The following is a 7,711-nucleotide window of genomic DNA, read 5'->3' as shown; positions in this document are numbered from 1 at the left end:
CTTCTTCTTCCCCTCTATTCAATCTGGGCTTCCAGGCTCTATGTGGCTTCATGACATGTCTTGGTAGTTGCGTGGTGCTACTGGGCTTGTTCCTGATCCACAGTCATGTGAGGTGGGGCACAATTCTAGATGGTCCTTGAGCATGGTGATGCCAGCCTGATGGCATCTTGCAGGACTACTTCCTTCCTCTCTGGTCACAGGGCTACAAGCATCAAATAACTCTCTACTACGATGTCTCCTCCTTGCCACTGTAATTCCCTACCAGGTCTGTGACTCTTGGTGTCACATGTACCCACTATGAGACACCTGCAAAAATATTTGTCTCTTTCGTACACAATGGCCGTGGCCACAGACTCACCAAGCCAGCTGCAAACATAGCCTCACCTTTCAGTCATTTCAGCATGACTATTATCCCCTGGTAGCTTGGGAACCTAGTTTTCCTGTTTGTCATCTTCTAGAACAGCCTCAGATCTACCAACTATTTTGGTTTGCATTGCTCTTCCTTTGGAAATAAGTCTGTGGGTGATGCGTGGTCCAATAGTCCAGTAAGTTTTTTATCTACACTGGAGGGTGGGGTGAAAAAGTGAGCACAACTAGCAAGCATTGCCCTAACATTTTCAATGTTAAGCCTAGACAATAGCTTTCTGAGACTTAAAAGTCAAAGTCAAAAATTTGATGTCTCTTTTCCGTGGTCTCATTGTTATAAATTACTTTGCAATTTTTATTTATCTGTCTAGGTTTAGAGGAAGGATCACTGGCTATCTAAAGAAATTCAGTGAGGCATGGAAGGAAAAAATTATTTGGATAACATCTTACAGTTATAAACAGAAAACATTCAAGTAACAAACAATTTTATGCACTATGTATCATTTTTATAAAAAATAGATAATACAAAATATAAAATGATAAAAATTTAAAAATAATGTGATTATTCAGGGTGAGATTATAGATTATTTGATTTATTTATTCAATTTGTATATTTTATAAAGTACTACTTTTTTATACATTTTATAAAATGAAAGAATAATATATCAAAATGTAATCATTTAAAATTTTTTTGAAAATACACAAAAGGACAGCATCCTAAAGGAAATTACACAAAATTCTAGGCCTAAGTTATCGTCTCTGCCAATGTTTTGGGTGTAAGTTTTTATTTTTATATAGATCAACATAGGTTTTTTACAATTGGGATTATTTCATATTTTTCCTTTTTTTTTTTTTTTCAACGTTTATTTATTTTTGGGACAGAGAGAGACAGAGCATGAACGGGGGAGGGGCAGAGAGAGAGGGAGACACAGAATCCGAAACAGGCTCCAGGCTCTGAGCCATCAGCCCAGAGCCTGACGCGGGGCTCGAACTCACGCACCGCAAGATCGTGACCTGGCTGAAGTCGGACGCTTAACCGACTGCGCCACCCAGGCGCCCCCATATTTTTCCTTTTATAATCTTTTATGTACTAAGAAGCATATTATAAATATTTTCCCATGTCACTATTTCATAGAAATACTGTAAAATTTTTAAATTCTTTTGTCATACATTTAGTTTTTTTCAAAATTTTAAATATTATACAAAGACAAATAACTATGACGAAAATATTCGTAGCTAAATCTTAAATCCTTTGTCTCCATTTCTTTTTCTAGAAGCGAAATTGATGTGTTACAGTATAAACATATTAAACTAATCTAGAAAAATTTCTAATCAAATATAGTTAAATGTCTACGCTGGCTATTAGAAAATTGCCAATAAGCCACCCAGGGAAAGTCTAGTTTGGGGTCCTTGGGTGGCTCAGTTGGTTAAGCATCCAATTTCAGTTCAGGTCATGATTTCATGGTTCCTGAGTTCGAGCCTCACATCCGGCTTTGTGCTGACGGCTCAGAGCCTGGAACCTGCTTCAGATTCTGTGTCTTCTTCTCTCTCTGTCTCTCCCCCACTCATGCTCTCTCTCTCTGCCTCAAAAATAAATAAACATTAAAATTTTTGTTCAAAAAAGAAATGCCTAGTTTCAACCCATACGACTCTTCTAGTGTGCCGTCTAAGAGAACCTAATTTAAAATAACTCCTGTACATCTGAATGTGGTAATATGCCGCATCAGACTATTAGCTACAGTAGAGTTACATGTAGGAATTTTTACCAAAATGCTCGTTGTAATTTAGAAAAATTGAAATGAAACTTTCTTCCTCGCGGTACCCTTGTTCATAAAAATAAAAAGTTAAAACAATTCTATAATATACCTGGGTGTGGTGTTTTTAAAACATGACCGTCAGCTCTTTAATTCTCCTCTTAATGACAAGTGCAGTCTATCTTGCTGGTAGACATGTGACTGCTTCCGCCAATAGAAGATGGCCAAAGGGACGCTAGACAACGTCTGAGGGGAACCCAGACAAAGACCACCTAGTTTGCAGCTTCTACCTTTTATGCTGGAACACTGGGATGCCATGAAAGAAGGGTTCCCTGAGCCACCATGCTGCAGAAGGTATCTGTGGGCACTGCAACCTACAGTCCAAGCTGAGCTCAGCCACGAAACCACAACTCACCAACGTGACAGACAGGAAGGTGAAGGAGCCATCTTGGAAGCGAGACCTCCAGCTCCAGTGTAACGGTCCTTAGGTGTTTAAATCACCCCCAGTTGAGGCCTCAGACATTGTGGCTCAGAGACAAACCATCCCTGCAGTGCCCTGCATTACTGATAGGCAGAATTGGTTACTGAAATGGTTGGTGCTTATGCCACCAAGATTTGGAGGAGATCTTTTATGCAGCACTAAGAATTTTTTTTTTTTTTGCATTCTTTACATACACAGATTATGCATTCAATGCATTCAAAATGACTTCAAATAGTTTAGGTACAACTTAAAAGTATATGAAGGCAGAGCATACCCATGTTTATCTCAGAAGAAATAACCTGATCCAGTGAGAGACAGCAGGAAGTCGTATTTTCACACCCGTGTTATAATGCAGATGCCGTGCAGGGGAATAAATAGCCAAGAATGTAATCCCTGTGTCTGCAATTTAGTTCAAACTGATTCCTGTTTGTGGACTCAAAAGGCAGGAAAAGGTCAATAAAACTTGCAAAGAATCTTCATTATTCCTAACCAGAAAAACACAAAAAAGTGCAACAGTCATCAAGAGTGAAACTGTTTCCTGGTTACCTGGTCCTTGTGTAGACTATCAGCTTGCAACTATAATACAAGAAAGAAACATGAGATCTAATTCATCCATAATTAGGGCAAAGAAAATATTGCTCTGAACCAGCTAAGGCCGAGGCCGGGGTCCAGCAAACACACTGAAATGATCACCCTCTGCCTTGTCTGAATTATCCAGCTTTAAGATGCTAATAAGAAAGGGGGTTTGAGAGGAGGGGGATTCGAAGATAGAATTCAGTCGCGCGGCCAATGGATCAATTTCCCCTGGACTCACACACATTATTTTCTGCACCAGAAGAGTCCGTTTATACATAAAATTGTTGACATAGTGATCATTTTTCTTTTTGTTACTACAGCAGTTGCAAATAATACTCTTCAAAGAAGCAATGGGCCCAATGTTCAGGGGCCCAAGTGCTGTCCCATCTCATTGGTCTCCAGTCCTCCTACCGACATCCCCGTGGACTTTGAATGAAGGGAAACCATAGTAACGGTAACACCAGGACTAGAAACGAAAACCAGGACTTTTGTAGGCAAACTAGGACACTCCCTTTCAAAAATGACTGAGGGGCATTTAAGATCAATGAAAATTAAGTTTGTAAGTTAAGACATAACTTAAACACTCTAAGTGTGAAGACGGAATTATGTTCAACTTGTTAGGGAGGCAGATCAGGACTAGCAGAAAAGTGCCTGTCCTGTTAGCCAGGAAAATTACAGCAGCCCTTCCATTTGTGCAAGTAACCCATGCCCACTGATGACCGCCCCATGTGAGGGAACATCCACAGGAGAGAAAAAATACCCCTGACCCTCCTTCGCCTTCAGTATCTGAAGAATGTATTTACGCATGTTTGTCTTTTTTTTTTCTTTTTTTCTTTTTAGGTTACAAGAATAGGCATGGGGTGGAGTGGAGACAGCAAAAACTTTGGAGTCAGGGGCACCTGGGTGGCTCAGTCCGTTAAGTGTCCGACTTTGGTTCAGATCATGATCTCACCGTTCATGAGTTCAAGCCCCACATTGGGCTCTTCACGGACAGCTTGGAGCCGGCTTCAGATTCTGGGTGTCTCTGTCCCTCTGCCTCTCTGTTTCTCTCTTTCTCTGTCTCAAAACTAAATAAACATTAAAAAAAAAATTAAAAGGCCTTGGAGTCCAATGATGGTGACGATGATACCAACCTCATAAGGGAATTATGAAATAAATAGTTCAGTGGACCACAAAAGACCCTCACGTTGGCATGCAGAGTGTTGTTACTTCCTACCAAGTGCTTAAAGTGCGTCCCAGACATATTCACCTGTTTACTTAGAAAAATATTTGTTGAATATTTCTAATTTGGCAGATGTGACTCCAAGGATTCATCACATATTAATTAACAAAGTGGATAAACTGCCTTGCCCTCAGGGAGCTTACAATCTAGACATTGATGAAAATCTACGATCCAAAAATAATTTGGGTCTAAATTATATACAAATCCTGAGAGAAAAAGTTTATCATGTTTGCCTCTGACTGTCCAGATCAGCCTCTTCGGGAAGCATGGAAATTAAACACACCCATGGCATTTGTTACCGGAACTATTTTTTCTATCTTAATAAAACTGCCTTGGTGGAAAATTCCTTCTATATAAGCTCATTTTGGATATTTTTAATAGATATTTTGGATAAGTACAATTGTGTATGCCTCTATTCAAGGTAATTGAGCTAATAAAATTTATTATTATTATTGTTGTTGTTGTTGAGTGTGAACCAAATAGTAAGAAAAAAATCAAGGCAGGTTTATGATGTATTTACCATAAACACATGTAGGTGTCATACATTGAACGCTTCCTGTTTGGTAGAAAAGATGCACGAGCAAAAAATACATATATTGCAACACGTTGTTACAGAGAGAAGTATAGAAACCCAGAAGGCTAAGAGTCCATTTTTCCCTGGGGCAGTGGTAGGACGTGAGGGCAGTGAGGGTTGGAAAACCTGGGAGAATAAATGGCATTTTTCTCTGGGTCTTGATCCATAAGAGGAGTTTGTCAGCCTGACAAAGGGTGGACTGCTGAGAAATTTCCAGGCTAAAGCAGCAGTATGAGCAAAGCGCAAAAGTATTAATTTAAACCTCGCAACGTCCCTGTGAGGCCGACGTAATGATCTCCATTGTATACAAGAGAAAGCAGAGACTCGGAGAGAGTTCTCCAGTTATACTGTTAAGAGAGGGAGTGCCAGCATTCTAATCCACTTTGGCTGACCCCAAGGCACATTCTTTCTCCACTATATTAATCTGCGTCCCTGTTCATGGAATGGGGACAAAGGTAAACCCATATATATATTAGAGGTACAACACTACTATTGTGCTGTTCAGGATCAGAACCCCTTTTATCAGGGGCTGATTCATCACTTAAACGGACACGACAATAAACTCCTTCCTTAAAACTTCAGATACAAATTGAACCATCACTGGGTCCTTGGTATTTTATAAATGGCTTTGTGTGACATCCCAGAGGCTGGCCTCTCAAATGCCTGCAGAGTAGAAGATGGGGTGGGTTTGGTTCCAGAGTAAACTTATTTCTGTCCCGTGTGAAGGGGCGGATGCCACCCAGCAGATGTCAATTGCTGTCGTACAGAACGGTGGGCCCAGGGTCACCAGATCCCCTGATTTTCTCCCATCCAAGTACTAACCAGGCCCGACCCTGCTTAGCTTCCGAGATCAGACGAGATCGGGCGCATTCAGGGTGGTATGGCCGTAGACAGATCCCCTGATTTTCTAAGAAAAACCAGAAATGCATAAATTTTATTTGACATCTCCCCCCTTCAAAATTTTGGAAGCAAATTTTTTCTTTCTTTCTTTCTTTCTTTCTTTCTTTCTTTCTTTCTTTCTTGCCTTCTTCTTTTTTTTTTTTTTTTTCTTTTCAGAAACACTCTAGAAACCAAAACAAACATTTCTGGGAGATGTGACTATGGGCCACCTGTTGAGAATGTCCCGCTATTTAAATTATATCAGCAGGAAGTGGAGGGTTGGATCGAGGGGCAGGCTTGAAGAGAGCTTGGGGTTCAGTGTAGGTGTTCAATAAAGATTTGTTGACTAGCATTTTACGGATCTTCCGAGATGTCTGGCAACTTTCTGTTCTCGCTTTATGTTGAATTAAGTCATCTACCTTGGCGCTTAAAAGAGGGTCCCATGCTTTCTGACTGATCTCTTGGGGCCCCTTCCATCTCCCCAGGCTTTGTGGTGGACGCTTGGTCCTGCTTGGTCCTGCGTCCTCCGTCCTCCTTTTGGCAGGAGCTCGGGTGACAAGGGTTTTCTGAAAAAGTTCCGCGGTGATCCTTGCGGAGTGCCAGAAGCCTGGGGACCGCTCTGGACCAGAGCAGCCCGGCCTGTCGCCTGGAGAGGATTTGGTTGCAACTGCCCTTGTGGTAGGGTCTACCTCCTGCTGGCTCCAATGCTAATTTCAAGAGAACCATAAATGAAAGCAATTATACAAACATGCCATAAATCTTAAGTTTGTGACCAATACCTACAAAGTTGACTCCCAGGAGACAGACCAGAAAAAGTGACATTGTTTGCGCTGTAGCTTTTCAGTAAAACAAAAGAAAGTGGTCAAGAATCATCAGAAATCACGGAACACGTTTACTTTATTCTTCGTGCAGGTTTTGTCACCTAAAGACTTCCTGAGAGTCAAGTTTCTGAGGCCCCTTTCTGAATGATTTGGGCTTTTCTTGTTATGGCTTAAACCAGCTGAAAGCACTAATTTCATTTATGAGGTCTCCCCGCTCATGACCTAATCACTCCCCAAAGGCTCTGCCTCCAAACACAATCACGTTGGGTGTTAGGATTCCAATGCATGAATTTTTGGGGGGGGGGGACACGGACATTCTTAAAATAGCAGGTAGCAGGTAGGTGCTGTTAAGGTCCTTGCTTTAAGAAGAACTAAGGCAAAGCAAGTTTAAATGACTTGCTCAGGGTTGCATAGTCCCTAAATAATAGAACTAGGACTTGAACTTAAGCCCTCTGGTTTCCATAGCCGGAATCTCATGCTTCTGGGTGAATTTTAGCATGTTATTTATTACATTCTTTGATGAAACCAACCTCTCATACAGATATGACAATGTGTGACAGTTTTGAATACTATAAGCTTAAAATAGAAAAAATACTTAGGAGTGAATAAAGTCATCCTCATAGCAGAGACTCCAAAGCTTTTCTTTATTATATAGGAAGCTGCAAAAATTAGTAGTTGCTGGGTCTAGGCCACCCTGGTTTGAAACCATCTGTGTGGCACACAAATTACATAACTTTTGGGCAAAATGACAAATAAAAGTACGCATTTCAACTTGTAAGTGCTAACATAGAAAGCATGTTTAGAGCTCTTAGAACGGTCAACACATAGTAAATGCTCAACAAATATTAGCTATTGGCCATGCAACAGCTTAATTATTCATAAAATAAATATATTATTTATTCCCCTACTGAATATATTCCCCTACTGGACGTTACAAGGTCAGTAACTGAACATTACAAGGTCCACAGTGTGTCTGGCATTTAACTTGGACAGTGGAGGATGTAAATATGTGGAAAGCACAGGGTATATATTCTAGCA

At 40.6% G+C, this 7,711-nt stretch overlaps 1 pseudogene; it reads right to left on the bottom strand.

The window, feature by feature from the left end:
* Positions 1-5,747: 5,747 nt before the first annotated feature.
* LOC124505417 (uncharacterized) lies at positions 5,748-5,865 on the bottom strand (annotated as a pseudogene).
* Between the last annotated feature and the right edge of the window lie 1,846 nt (positions 5,866-7,711).

The sequence above is a fragment of the Lynx rufus genome, unplaced genomic scaffold (assembly GCF_022079265.1).
Source record: "Lynx rufus isolate CCGP_SWC_20201006 ecotype Redwood Valley unplaced genomic scaffold, mLynRuf1.p SCAF_10, whole genome shotgun sequence".
NCBI classification, from domain to species: Eukaryota; Metazoa; Chordata; class Mammalia; order Carnivora; family Felidae; genus Lynx; species Lynx rufus.
Note: the sequence above shows the minus strand (reverse complement) of the source record. Positions and strands in the feature narration are given on the sequence as shown.